We start from the raw sequence: 14,869 nt of genomic DNA on the forward strand, positions 1-14,869 counted from the left end.
GAACCGGACTTGTGGATAAAAGTTCTTTCAATTTATTAAATGCATCTTTTTGTTCAGGCCCAAATTTGAATTCTGCTCCGTTACGAAGAAGATCACTTAATGGTTTCGCTATTTTTGAATAATTGGCAATAAATTTCCTAAAATACCCAGTAAGGCCCAAGAAACTTTGAATCTGCTTAAGGTTTTTGGGTTCCGGGAAATTTTGAACAGCCCTGGTTTTTTCAGTAGAGGGGCGAACTGTACCATCCTCAATAACATACCCGAGAAATTCTATTTTTCTTTTCAAAAATTGGCATTTCTTAAAATTAATCTCCAAACCATATTCTTTGGCTACTTCTAAAACGTGTTTCAACTTTTCTAAGCCTTCTTTCTCATTTCGTGCTGGAATAATAAAATCGTCCGTGTAAGTAACAACAGTGTCATCCCGAATTAAATCTCTAAACACATTATAAATAAATCTTTGAAACACACTAGGGGACGTGCACAAACCAAAAGGTGCTTTTAGAAATTCGTACAAGCCTGAATGAGTAATAAATGCCAAATATTTAGTGCAGTTTTCCTCAACTGGAACATGAAAAAAACCATTCTTTAAGTCTAATGTCGAAAAAACCTTTGCTTCACCTAAACGATCTAAAACTTCTTCTACTTGTGCCATAGGAAAAGAATCCTTAACTATTTTTTATTTAACTGCCTAAAGTCAACACAAATTCGTGTCTTGCCCGATTTTTTCCTACACAAAACAATTGGCGAAGCATATTCTGAACACGACGGCTTTATAATCCCATCCTTTAACCATTCATCTATTTGATTATCAACAATTTTTTGATCAGCAAAAGGAATTCTCCTCGAACGCTGAGAAACTGGAATATCATCTTTTAATATTACTTTCATTTTTAAGTCTGTACTGCGCGGCTTTTCTAACGGTTTATACTCATTAATAAGAGTGGAAACGGTATTGCGTAATCCTTCATCTTTAATATGCCATAAATCTGTTTCGCTGTCTCCCTCAATGGCTGCAGAAATAAAAGACAAAAAATTCCTTTCCGAAGAGACGGAATCATTTTCATATTGCGTAATCATCACCTGGTCACAACAGATCATTTTTAGACAGGAAGGGGGGAAAATACAGTCTGTTATCAATTCATCAACTATCGCTGCTTCAATCTCTTTTTGTTTTTTGCTTTCGCATAAAGAAAAAATAAACTTAGCCGTTTCCGCTTTAACCACGTGACCAAACGAACTTTTGAGTTCTATACATCCATTTGATAATTTATTCGGAAAAAGGGATTTCTTCACAACTATCAATTCACTTCCAGAATCTATTAAACATTTTACTTTTTTACCATCAATCAACAGTTCAATAAATTCTAACTTATTTCTAGCTGCATTATCCGAGTCAATCTCTAACCCAGATACCTTTTTTGGAGACAAACTTTCCTCCTTTCCTAACCGTTTGGGACAATTTCTAGCAAAATGAAATAATTCCCCTTTACTCCCACAAACATAGCAAATACGTTCTGGTTTACTACTGCCCTGATTTACAAACTTCCCTGAATCCTTGAAATTGCTCTGAGCTTTTCTAAGATTGTTTTTGGAAAAATTAAGCTTTTTATTTTCTGGAGTTTCGATTCGTGTGTTATTGGTATCAACTAAAGATTTACCCCTGGATGAATAAAATAAATCACATTCTCTTCCCAATTGATTAGGTGGGAACCAACTTTGACCCTCCCGAACACTAATATATTCCTTTGTTTTAGAATCAAGAGTTTCATACAACTTATCAGATACAATAAGATCACACAATTTCTTAAAGTCATCTACCTCTCTTAACTTGCAATAATAATTGAAAGTTGCACTGAGTCGAGACGCGAACTGAACATGTGATTCAGATGAATGTCTCTGCGCATTTTTAAAATTGTTCAAACACTCACGCGGTGTTGGCTGAAATTCTTTCAAGATTAGAGTTTTTAATTTATCATAATCCGCGATTTCTTGTTCAGAAACATACGTTAGAACATTATTACATTTATCACCTAATATATTAATCAACACTTCTGATTTTAACTCCACTGGTACACTTTTAGTAGTAAAAGCTTTCTCAAGTGACTGAAAAAACAAATGCATAGCTTCCGGTTTCTGAGGTACAGCTATAGTTAGTGTTTTGACGCTTTTAATAATATCTTCAACACTAGTCTGCGCGTTTCTTCTATCACTCGATAATGATTGTGATTTTAAACTTTCTAATTCAATCTGCTTCTCAATTTGAGCTAATTTAAGACGTTCGATCTCTAACAAATAGAGTTCATTACTTGTTTTAGGCGTCCGATCCTCTGCGATCGACTTGACGACGCCACGAACAAATTCAACGTTCGTTTTGAAAACATCAGAATTTTCGATAATTCTTCTACTTTCAGCTTTTTTAGCATTTTCTGGAACAGTCTGTCCAATTTGTTCCGCAATTACTATTAAATCACTTTTCTTTAAATTATTTAGGAAACTCATTTTAAAAACGAAACAAAAGTATCACTATCTTCAAGAAAGAAATAAAGCAAAGTTTTCACAGTACCTTCTCTGAAGTATCCAAATATCCAAATATCCCGGACAGGCCCCCAGATTTTCTGTAGTAGGGGAGTTGAAGATGCTAAATAACAGTTCCAACTTTGTTTTCCACACCACAGAACATTTAATAAAGATAATCAGAAAAGGTACAAATTAGATTAAATACAAGTGCCGTTTGATACAAAGAGGATTATGATAGCTTTTACCAGTCTTATCACATAACCGATTAGTGCCTACTCGCATTTGCTGATGTATTAAACAGTACAGTCCAATTTACCACCTTCGCGTGGAAAACTACAGTTCCTTATTCTACACCTTCACGTGCAGCTCACCACCTTCGCGTGGGATAGCACAAGAGTCTCTCTGTCTATGTCATACTCATCTTTCACCTCGCTGCTGGCGCATCGGTGAGGCCCTCTGGTGGTTGTGTCGCACTTACGGATACTACATTTATTATATTGAATTACTAATGAATGACTATTATACTAATGAATACCAAGCATTATTGAATTATATATTTATTACAAACTACATAAATGATACATTTTATCAAAAATGAGGTTCACGTTTACTACTTTTTAAATCGTTTGGTTCTTCTCCCCCCAAGAATTTTAATATATGGGTTAAAATTCAAATTTTAAACATGGAGTTTAAGTAAAGACTGCTTTTCAGAATGACAATATTTACCAGATAACTAAAATGATAAATACCCTTGTAGTTTAAGGTAATGAACATAATTACTGCCTTAACGTTAGAAAAGACTCTGTTAGTAGTTCAGTAGACGTTCAGTAAACGTCAAAACTATAGCTTAGAACAAAATTTTTGATTGTATTAATATAATTAATACATAAGTTTTAAATTATTTTAATTTCTTTTCAGATAAAACTAATTTAAACAAACTCAGCTAAAATTGAAGTTTGACGCAATCTCCATTTTCAATGGAAAATTTCCGTTCAGTTAAAGTAAGTATTTTTTTAATAAATATAACATTTATATACCACGTTTGCACTATAATATTTAATTCTAATAATTATTGATTTGTGGCGTTCTGTTATAAACAAAACTGTATCTTTTGTCAGCATCTATTCTAGCACGAAGATCTTTGATAAAAAACACAGCTAACAGTGTGTTTATAAAATCGCGTCTTATTTATGAAAAGCATGCTAAACTTTTGAAGTCTAAATCTCATCTCAGGCAGATGTTTGTTGAATAAAGATGTGAGAAAATATTAACTTATGTCTCGCTACTAAGTAACATAGTTGATTATGAGTAGTTCCTGTGAATGTACAGTGAAGATATTTTGAAACATAAAATTGGTTCATATTATGATAAAATAAGATATAAAACACTCATTAATATTCATGAAATTTCTAAATCTGATTAGTAGGTTTGATTGGTCAGCATGTTTGGATAATCTATTATAATAAAGCAGCTGAAATCTGTTTGCCTTAGAAAGTGTATTTTTGTGAACAATTTAGTGAGGAATACTGGATCGCGTTCATGTTACACCAGGCAGAAGGGTAGTAAAATTTATGCAGCTAAATCAGTCACCAAAGTACAATTCAGTTCTCAAATGTAGACTTTGCGAAGAAGTAATCCTAAAACCAGTTGGGCCTGCCAGCGGCCGAGCGGTAAAGTCGCTGAACACTGGTAGTTCGGTCCGAGGTTCGAATCCCGCGAAGGGGCTGGCTGCATGGGCGTTTTCGTGGTTTTTCCCATGCGTAACGTATATACGAGCCAGTTTCCCTTAAAAAATCCTCCACGAAGGCATCCCTCCCCTTAGACAGATAGCCCGCGAGGCTTTGCCATAATCACGCACACACACACCTAAAATCAGTTACTTTAAAAACTAATAGTTGCCAAACATTAAGAACCGAATGTCAAATTAAACAACTTTTGAGCTAGGAATTAATTATAGTATGAATCTAAAATTCATTTCCGAAATATTACATCAATAAATGATGAGGGGGAAAAGTATAAAATAATTTGTAAATAACTATATTTTAACATTTGTAACAAGACTTAAAGTAATAGCAGCATTTTTCAAAATATTATTTAATTCAGAATTTTTGCAATTCAGATTAAAAGCCTTTAATTCAATACAAAATTTTAATTGTGTCTAAATACATTTTTTATTTCTTCGTAATGGGTAGTTTAAAATGAATACTTTCATAATTTTCTAAATTCATTCTTCTTTAAAATTTTAGAAATAAATTTCTCAAGTGTCACCATTGGCTTGGTTCAAATAGCTGAATGTTGGGACTTTGATCAAGTTTCAATCCCAGGTGAACTAGCTGACTGCATTGATAATTTTTGCGATTTTTCTCATGCGTAATGTGAATATGAGCACGTTTCTCTTAGAAAGTTTTCCATGAAGGTATCCCTTCCCTTAGGTAGGCAACTCTAGTGTAATTTGCCTTTCAAATAACCTAATATTTCAAATATTATACGTTCCATCCATTAGGATTTTAACTGAAATAACTTCTACACAAATATGTAACCTATTTCTTTTTACTTATGAATATAAATTCCAACTAAGTTGAATTAATTAAAGCTATTTGCACACACATTTAGATACATAGATGATATTATAATTTTCAATAATAATTCTACTTTTGAGCAATGCAAAATTTACCCAAATAGTTTAACACTTAATAAAAGGAATACGAATCAAGATACTATTGAATACCTAGACCTGCTAATTATTAAACACAGCAAAATTAAATTATATGATAAAAGAAGGAATTTCCATTTTATACTATTAATCTAATTAATTGGAACTCTAATATCTCTAGAAAAGTAATAGAAAACACGTTTCATAGCCAAATAATCAGAATAAAAAATATATGTACTGAAATAGAAGATTTAAAGGAAGAAATAATAAAGCTAATTAATGTTCAAGTTGATAACCAAGTACCACCAAAATTTATTAATTTATATATTAAAAAGGCAGGCATTAACTTTACTTTATATTTTTTGGCTTCTTCACTATGTATGATAACATTACTTTAAACCTTAGCTGGAGGGTAATGGAGGATATAGAAGAGTAAAGGAATTACCTTGTAAATTTTTATTGTAAATAAATTTGTAAATATGTATATTTAATCAATACTGGATTCTTTCCTTTTACTAATAAAGGGCCAACTCTTTTCAAAAGTCTCAATTATAGCCCAAATTGAGTGAAGATTTTAATCTTCTTCTAATTTTCCATACTTTAGCCAGTATTTAGTAAAGTTTTGATATACCAGTTGAAATCAAGTTTATTAAACTTTCAATATTTTCTTTCTTTAAATATAGCTTTTAATTACTTTTTTTAAGGAATTTTTTGGGAAATTTCTACGTAATTTCTTAGAAATTTCTGGGAATTTTCTTTTTAAAAAATTTTTTAGGGAATTCATTTCAAATTTTTACTTGAAAAAATTAAGGGAATTTTTAAAAATTTTTAAGACATTTTAAGACTTTTTAAATTTAAATTTAAATTTTAAATTTACTTTAAAACTTTTTAAAATTTTAAAACATTTCAGTTTTACTTAATTATTTTTTAATTATTACTTTATAATTACTTTTTAATTTGCAATTTTCACAAAAAAAATTTTCACTTAACGTTATTATTTGGAATATTTACACAATTTTGCAACAGAACACACATTTCACATTACAATAAAGTTTACATTTATTAATTCACAATAACCACTTAACTCTACTTTACTTCAATTAGTACTTTTTTTATGATATTTGCAAACTTACATCTCTTGATTGGCTCAGCTACTAAACTCCCTACCATAAATAGTTGATAAGTTAAAATTAAAAATTGAATTACATACTTTTAGGATATTTAATTTTTTCTAGATTTATATTATTTAATTTTTTTTAATATTAAAGTTTACAAAATTTTTAATAAAGCAAAGATAGCAGCTTGGCACTCAACTTTACTTACATTTTACATAAGCGCCATCTATATAATTTGCAGAACACATTACTTTGGAAATACTTTTGCAGACCCCAACCCTAATATGGTAGGCAAGTTAGAATTAAAACTTACTATTTTTAAAGTATTTTTTATGTAGTATTTAAGTATTTTCTAGATATGAAATTATATTTTTAAGTATATATTTGTTTTTTATAAATTATGAATTAGTTCTTTTTAGTTTCTTATTGGTCTATATAAATATGTCTAGTTTCTTTTTAGTTTCTTTTTATTGATATGCATATTCGTCTCGGGGAGGTTTCTGTAGACAAGGGTTTCTAAAATGAATTGGTTTCTAAATTAATTTTTCTTGAAAATTTAATTTTTTAAAAGAATTTAATTTAATACTAGACTTTACATTGCTTATTTCTCAAAAAACTTCATAATTGGTATTTTCCTTTTAGACCTTTAATTTTTAATTTCTAAAGATACCACTTTATTGGTATTTCTTTTTGAACATTCTTCGCTATGTATTTACTTTTGGTTTTGACTTTTACCCTTGCCTGCATGAATGACGAAACACGAATTGAATGATTGAAGAGTTAGGTATGGAGGCAACGTCCCCTTGATAAGCCCTGCCTGTCTCCTGCCTGCTCAACAGTCATTCACTTATGCATTTTTTTTTTTAAATTTAGATTAATTTAAATTTGCTAAATTGGTGAATTTATTTGCATGGTTTGGTTTTGCACTTGATTTAGCTGGAGACTATTTGACTTTAAATGATATTGTAGATTAGTTCGGAAATTAAATCTTTTATGTGTTTGCACATTTTTTAATTATTTTAATTTTTTATTAACTCTAAATTTGCTTTTTCACGTATTTTTTCCGTATGTTGGTTAAAATTTGTATTATATATATATATATATATATATATAAAAGTTATATAAGATTCTTTTCTACATGGCCTCTGTGATTTTTAAATGTTCATAAGCGGAAGCATTTATTTATCTTTTGATTATTACTTTAGTAAAAAATATAAATTCTGTTACGAAACAGCCTTTACAAATAAAGATTTGAACATCCTTTTAAGCATCCTTTTAATGGTTATTTGTACCTTTTTTTCCCACGGTTTATTCCTCTCAAAACTCTGTTTCGGCTTTGTATTTTTTCAACATAAGAAAAGTGAAATCAGAATCAATATCCTGTTTCTTTTTATGTCGTAATTCTTTTCAACTTTATTCAGTTGTTTTGTCTTCGTATAAGCCGCAAGCCTTTTACGGTAAAACATTGAACAGATAAAAAGGCACTAAATCTCCCTGCTGGAAGCTTTAAGAGACATTCTCAGGTATGAAAAGATAAATAAGAATAGGATTTTCTACTTCTTTGTGCAATCTGAAGATTTCTAAGAAAACCGCAGTATATTATCTAGAAAAACGGTTCGACTACTTGAAACTAAAAAAGAAGAAAAGATTTTTATTTTCGATGTGTATCAGCCTTTAAATTCTTACAAATATGGTGTGAAACCCATTTAATGTGATCTTATTTCTTTTGTAGAGCCTTAGAATTTTATAAATGAAAAGAAAATGCATTTTGTTTCTAACTGAATCAAGCAGAAAGCGCAGCAGCGATATATTTTGAGAGTGCTAATATTTTTAATTCTTTATCGCCCTTAAGGGAAATCGAAACAAGCATATTGAAAGCATATTCTAAAAAGCAAATTTAATTTTTTTTGTATAAAGTAATAGAAAATTTAATAAGAACTTTTCTCGAAATTTCTAAGAAAACATAATTATGTAAACAATTTATTATCTGCATAAAGAACGCAAATAAGACGTGTTTAAAAAATTATGTCATTATCAGATATTATTTTGAAATTTATTTCTCTCCATTCGCACTGAGAAAGTCACCTAGAATCACCAGATTTTGAGCACATGTAGCCCTCATACGATTACGATCATATGCACCTCCAACATTGGAATTTTGAATTGCAATTTTTTTACTTATTTCACATTTTGTGTGAATTTAACGAATTTTATATTTGAGAAGATTGAAAACTTTAATCCATTAATCCTTTACCTAAGATGCTCTAAAGATGCTCGCGTTTCTTATGACCATGAGTAGAAGACATGTGTTGGTAAATGGTTATTTGAAAATTCCAAAGAATAATGGCGGTAATTACAAAGAAAAAAAATAGATTTAAGAGAAATTTGCTGGTTAAGTTTTAGTGAGTACAACAAAAGCTTTCAGAATAAAATAAATACTGTTTATTAGCTCAAAGGGCCAATTTGCCCAGAAGGGCTATTAATTTCGTTTTGGCATTTTGCGTTGATTCACTATAAACGGCGAATCACTTTTTAAATTGTTGCCAAAATATATTTGAGCTCTGTATTATATTTAAAGAAATTAAATAAAGAAGAAGCTGCATGAATGTATGCATGTTTCAAGCATTGTGATAAAACAACGGTACCTAGAGCCATCCAATTTTGAATAACGTGTGTCTCCATCCGAATATGGGTTTCTGGAAGCCCAAATTTGGAATTTGTCTTATTATATATTTCACATTTTGTAAAGCATTTATGAGTTTTTGATTAAGAAACTCAACGATTTGAAAGCGAGCAATGGTAACACTGTACGGCGTAAAGAATATCTCCAGCGCGCGAGACTATGAATCGGAAATTCTAAAGATATGTTATTTTAAATACTTTGTGATATTGCTGTTGAATTGAATTTTATAGTTTAAGTGCGAAGAACATGATATTTAATAAATAAAGGTAACACATAAAACGTTAAAAAATGCCCCTTGGGCATAATATAAAATCTGAAAATTTTCAGAATTTTTTTCACAATGATTTATTAACATTATTTCAGATACAGTATTTTATTTTTCAGTGCGTAAAAACATCATAGATGTTAACAATTAAATACTGAGAAGGAAGTGTGCATCAGCTTATTTTCTCTTAGATGTTCTCGAATATTTTTACATATTATTGCAACCTCTTTTTTATTTTTTACTAGCCGCTACGCGGCGAGCCTTTGTCTGGCTTTTAAATGTACCCGAAAAATGCTTAAAGGGAACAACAAGCATTAAATTTAAAAAATGCGCTGAAGTTTTACTCTGAAAAATAAATTTTATGAAAAAAAAAAAAAAAGAAAACGCTCAGAAATTTCAATAAAAGTGAAATTTGTATAAAAAAATTACAATTAAATTAGCAATATCTGTTAATATAAATATTAATTATCCTAATAAATAAATTAACCAACTTCTTGCTGCTTCTCTCGACAAACGTCCAGTATCCAAGACGTACAATAAATTTAAAAACTGCACAGAATTATCTCCCTCATTTTTCTAAGTGGCAGCAGTGCTGATATCAGCAACAACGGCTGCGTGCCATTGTTGCTGATATAATGAGAGAGCATGATCGATTTGATGCGATGATTTCATATAAGCATATAAAAGCAAAAACCAAAGCTCACTGAACCGCGTAATAGGTTGGATATATGTATTTCATACACACACATATATACAAACATACATATATATATATATATATATATATATATAGGTGACAGAACGACTTTTCTCAGTTTCGGCTAGCCGAAAGTACTCTCAAGAGGTTGATAATAGGAGAAGATGGGTGGCAGATTCTTGGATGTGTGCCCCTGGGGTGCTCTCCATCAAAATTGGGGGCTGAACTGAGAAAACTCGTTCTGTCACCTGTATGGTGCACAAGGCTCTTGTCAACGAAAGGTGCAGGCTTGCACTGCTTGTCACGATGAAGGTAAGGGGTTGTTCTGATGTTGTTGTCAGACAAGTGAGATAAATCCCAACAAAACTATCTTTAGTTTCAGATATCATAATTTCTCTTTCTAGGTTAAATTTATACTCATTCAAGTAAAAAGGCTTCAGATTATAGCAAAGTATTAATAACATGATTAATATTTCTGCAATAATTTGCATATATGTCATTATTTTATGTTTCCTTTACTTAAAAATTCAGCACGCTGCGTTTTAAAAGATGTAATTATATTTTCCAATCCGAAATTTTTCATATAATTCATCTAAATGCATTTATTACCATTTTACTCAAGTTCAGATTGCTGATTACATCACTGCATGCCAAAACCATATACAAGGAACAAATGCGAAGCTTAATCTTTCATCAGATCTCTTTAAAATGATAAATGAGGGCATTTGGAGGCAAATGTTTAATTATAAAACTCGAATGTAGAGCATTTGCCTACTTATTTTTTTCCATCATTATCGTTGATTTTGCATTCAGATCTCTTTTTCTGGATCATTCAAATCACCACTTACGATTAGATAATTTTCAATAATGCTGATAAGGAGTTTTCCGAACCTAACTAAAAAAATCTAAACGTTAATATAAAAAGTTAACAACTCAGAAAGAGCTATCAAGTTAAACATTATCATGTCAGAATCATAATTGTTAACCCTATTAATATTCTCGTTGTTAACTTCTTTTTTTTAGTTGCTAATCAATTACGGTATCCATTTTGGTATTAGTAAGGAAACTTCTTTCATTTTGGCATTTTGCTTAATTACCCCTTATTTTTTATAGCTAGTGAATGCATGGAAATGTTCGAAACCATCAAAATATTGAAAATTAAACATAATATCAAAACGGAAATAGAGCAAAAATTACTTCTTCACTTTTAACACAGTCCCTGCTATGATCAATCTTTCAGCATTTCAGTAACATGTGCATTCCTTAAAACAAAATATCCTTTGCCTGATTGCTTAGTCACTGATGCACCGTCTCTTTTACCCCATTTCTTGTACTGAACATATTGGAAGCGAGTACTTAATAAGAGAATTGTTTATTAACTTACTGAAGCAATATTTAGATATTTTGAATTCTGATTCTTTATCTTTCCATAAATACTCATCGTTAAGTCATTTAAGTACTCAAAAATCAATAAATGTTTTCGTTTGTTTCTTTGCTTTACGCCTAACTCCAAGTGCCGACGATCTTAGCATCTGGTTATAGTGATGAGTTTGTACTCAGTGATATCTTAAGCTGCAGGGCATAGTATATCTATAGTGCAATTGCCAATTATTTGGTTTCATTTTTTTAAATCAGGAAGTTGTATTAACATTTTAAAAGTCTAAACGTAAATATAAATAATCAAGAACGTAATCAGAAAATATTTTTTTTAGTCTTTATGATTGCAGAAGATAAAAGCTCTAGATATTTACAAAAGCTCTCTGATTTGGAAAGAATGCCTTCCAAATAACGTTCTGAAAGAAAATACCTCATATTTATGATTGTTTTTCTCATAAAATTTCAAGCAAAACTTTGTGAAACAACTTCAAAATATTTCTTTATTTTTATATAAAGAAGTGTATTTTTTGTGAAATATTGAGCTGATATTTCGTTATAAAAAATCTGTGAAATAATTAAAATATAAAATAAATCTATTTTATAAATTATCTTTACACTACTTTCAAGAACATAACAGTATTTGTGTGTTATAACTGCACGAATTACTGTTTAAATTTCTTTTACCTATCGCCTAACCTTCAGTATTCCAATTATAGTGAGCCTTGTTTTAGACAATATTCTTTATTTTCATCAAGAAAGTGTCCTAAAACTTTATCAAATAATACTTAAGCATTAAATTTATGACGGCAATACATAGACAAGAATAAGACATTCGGATCCCACATTCTCTGAATCCAGTTTCAAATCTCTTTTCATTGAGAAATCGTGTCTTACGTGATAGCTGATTTTCGTACATCGTGCTCACGTTCACCTTTTTTAGTTTTTCAAAACAGAAGGAAAAAAAAGAAAGCTATTACTTTTCTTTATGTGTAGAATTGTAACAAAAGCATCACAAACCCGATTGCAGTTACTTTCAAGGGTCTATTAAATAACATCTCAAACATTTTGTCGCCGCCACAAGTTGTGTTATCTTGTCCACGAAGGCGACAGTCTGGGTGGCTGCAAGGTAAATTCTACCACACAAAAGAACTCATTTGGATGCTAGAAATAACTCGCTCTTTAAATTAAGCCGTTTAAAATCTGCATCGGTGCAATTTTGAGGTCATAATTTTAAACTTCAAATTTCGTCATTGAAATTTGTTTTTGGAAAGAGAGTCAGAAAGATGGCAATGATAATCAGAAAAGTCTAATTCTTATTTCACTGCTTAAAATAAAAAACCGAAAAATTTATACTTTGAATTTTTAATCTTATACTTAATATGTAAATACATTAAAATATTCATGTGTAATATAGTGTTTAAAAGTCCTTTATGAGACTGGGGGAAGAATAAGAGAAAGTCTTGGTTACAGCCTGTAGCGTAGTTTCTGCCAAAATTGGCAAATATTAATAAAAACCACCATGTTGGAGGAAGTGATACTATCAGCATCCTTAGTCTATGGATATATCATTGCTATACTAAGTTATACCCCAACTTTTATGCTATTTCAATGAAGAAAAGAGAGAAATGAAAAAATGAAAGCTTATAAAAGTGTATTTTAGGTAGTTCTCTGCCTTTATGAAGCTAAAATGCTGATCCTAACATGCACAATTACTCAGTGTTCCACACAATCGTAGGAATCAGCGAAAGATCATTCGGAGATAGGAAACAAATAATTTTTATGAAAAAGTAAACATTATTGTTGTTTTGAATTTTTTTCATTTTTTCAAGGTTCGTGATAGCGATGCCCAATAGTATAAAACGTGGATTTCTACCAAAGGTTAAATTTCATATTGTTTTTTTTTCTTTTTTATCTGACTGATTTAAATAAAAATGCAATTGATTCACGATATATCTCATTAAAAATATTAAATATTTTTATAGAATTAAATTATATATCATTCAGCTTTTATAAATTATTCATAAATTATATATCATTCAGCTTAAGTGCAGGAGATACATAACGCTTCCAGTGTTACTTAAATATCCTTTAAAATGTTTCGCTATTCTACCGGGACCATACTTGTCGATAGTTTGTACAGATAAACCATATTAAACTTTGAAGGAGCTTTTTGGGGTAAATCGTTCAGATTTTATTTTTTTCTTTATTTTTTCCTCAAAGTTTTGTATGAGCAAGAAAGGAAGGGGTTAACCTAAATAAAACATTAATACCTATGTTTTAAAAAAACGAATGTATGGCAATGATGTCATTTTGCATTTCAGTAGAAGAAAAATTACTCGTATGTGGTTAGTTTATGTTCCACATGCGATTAATTTCCCCTTGTTTTTAAACCGACTCTTATCACAAAACGCTTAGGCTGTTTTTGTAACGCGAAAAAATTTATACGAAGAAACTAACGAATTTAAAATATTTCGCTCATATATTCTACAAATTTACATTAAAGTTAATGGTTTTATGGATAAAAAGATGGAAAACAGACACTGAGTAAAATATTAATAAGTTGGTTAGCGCACAGTCTCTTTTATCCCAGAATTGCAGTTTTATATTTTACTGACATCGCTAACGTACTGTAAGCTCTAGGTATGAAAATTTTAGAAAGGTTTTCATGAATTTAAGAACTAATTTATGGCTTTCTGTAGGTGGAAAGGCTAACCCAACAATTGCGCTCCGCGGGTGCACTTCTAAAACTATTATATTTTTTATACTTTCTATTATATTAAATTATAAAAATTCGTTTTGAAGATATATTGCAATTAATGCAATTAACCCAGTGTATAACCGGAATAAATAACATCATATTGTATAAAGCTTTTAATTTGCAGTCATTATATTCTACATAATTTATAGTTAATTAAAATGAATATGCTTTTAAGACATTTCCGATTCAGAATTTATTATTTATAAATCTTTAATTTTTGTGTTATGTTGTTCTGACTTATCTCACTTGTCTGGCAGTAACATCAGAACAAGCCCGCGAAATTGATCGTGGCAAGGACTGCAAGAATGAGCCTGTCGTTGGCAAAGAGCCTTGAGCACCATACAGGTGACAGTATGACTTTGTTCAGTTCCACCCCCAATTTTGATGGAGAGCACCCCGGGAGGGGAGGGTGCGAGAGACTCCTAGCCCTCTTCCCGTATTGCAATCTCTCGAGAGTACTTTCGGCTCGTCGCATGTTTAGAGTGCTCCCATGTCATATGGACACTATACATTTACAAACAGCTATGTTTTCTTCGGGATTCGAACGCGTGTCCTTCGGTATCGCAGTAGGCTTCCCTAACCCCTATACCGTCTTGGGTGGCTCTTTAATTTTTTTTTAATTTTCTGTACTTCACTTACTAAAAGAAATATTTACTGCGTATGAGATTGTTCAAAAAATGTTATCTAAAATATTTTTAATCACCTCACTTGTAGTTTTAACCTAACTACATGTCATTACCTTCACAGCCATTTAAAAGACGTTGTGCATACATATTCATGCATGCAAAAAAAAAAAAAAAA

The 14,869-nt window shown here is 30.5% G+C and overlaps 1 protein-coding gene and 1 long non-coding RNA gene across 5 annotated transcripts in view; one reads left to right on the plus strand and one right to left on the minus strand.

Moving 5' to 3' along the window:
- Nucleotides 1-3,000, minus strand: part of LOC146999536 (uncharacterized) — a 123,431-nt gene extending 120,431 nt beyond the window's left edge. Inside the window, exon 1 of the long non-coding RNA XR_015044269.1 lies at nucleotides 2,567-3,000. This is a non-coding gene — a long non-coding RNA (uncharacterized LOC146999536). The remainder of the gene's footprint in view (nucleotides 1-2,566) is intronic.
- LOC118188514 (uncharacterized) overlaps nucleotides 1-14,869 on the plus strand; it is a 146,107-nt gene that overhangs the window by 90,313 nt on the left and 40,925 nt on the right. For 2 of the 4 annotated variants that reach the window (XM_035358949.2, XM_035358950.2), the window contains exon 2: nucleotides 3,439-3,521. The exons of the other annotated variants lie outside the window; for them this stretch is intronic. The gene's annotated coding sequence lies outside the window, so the exon portion shown is untranslated. The remainder of the gene's footprint in view (nucleotides 1-3,438; nucleotides 3,522-14,869) is intronic. 4 annotated transcript variants of the gene reach the window in all.

The sequence above is a fragment of the Stegodyphus dumicola genome, chromosome 1 (genome assembly GCF_044657685.1).
Source record: "Stegodyphus dumicola isolate Sdum_Otavi_A_Nest chromosome 1, ASM4465768v1".
Taxonomy (NCBI): Eukaryota; Metazoa; Arthropoda; class Arachnida; order Araneae; family Eresidae; genus Stegodyphus; species Stegodyphus dumicola.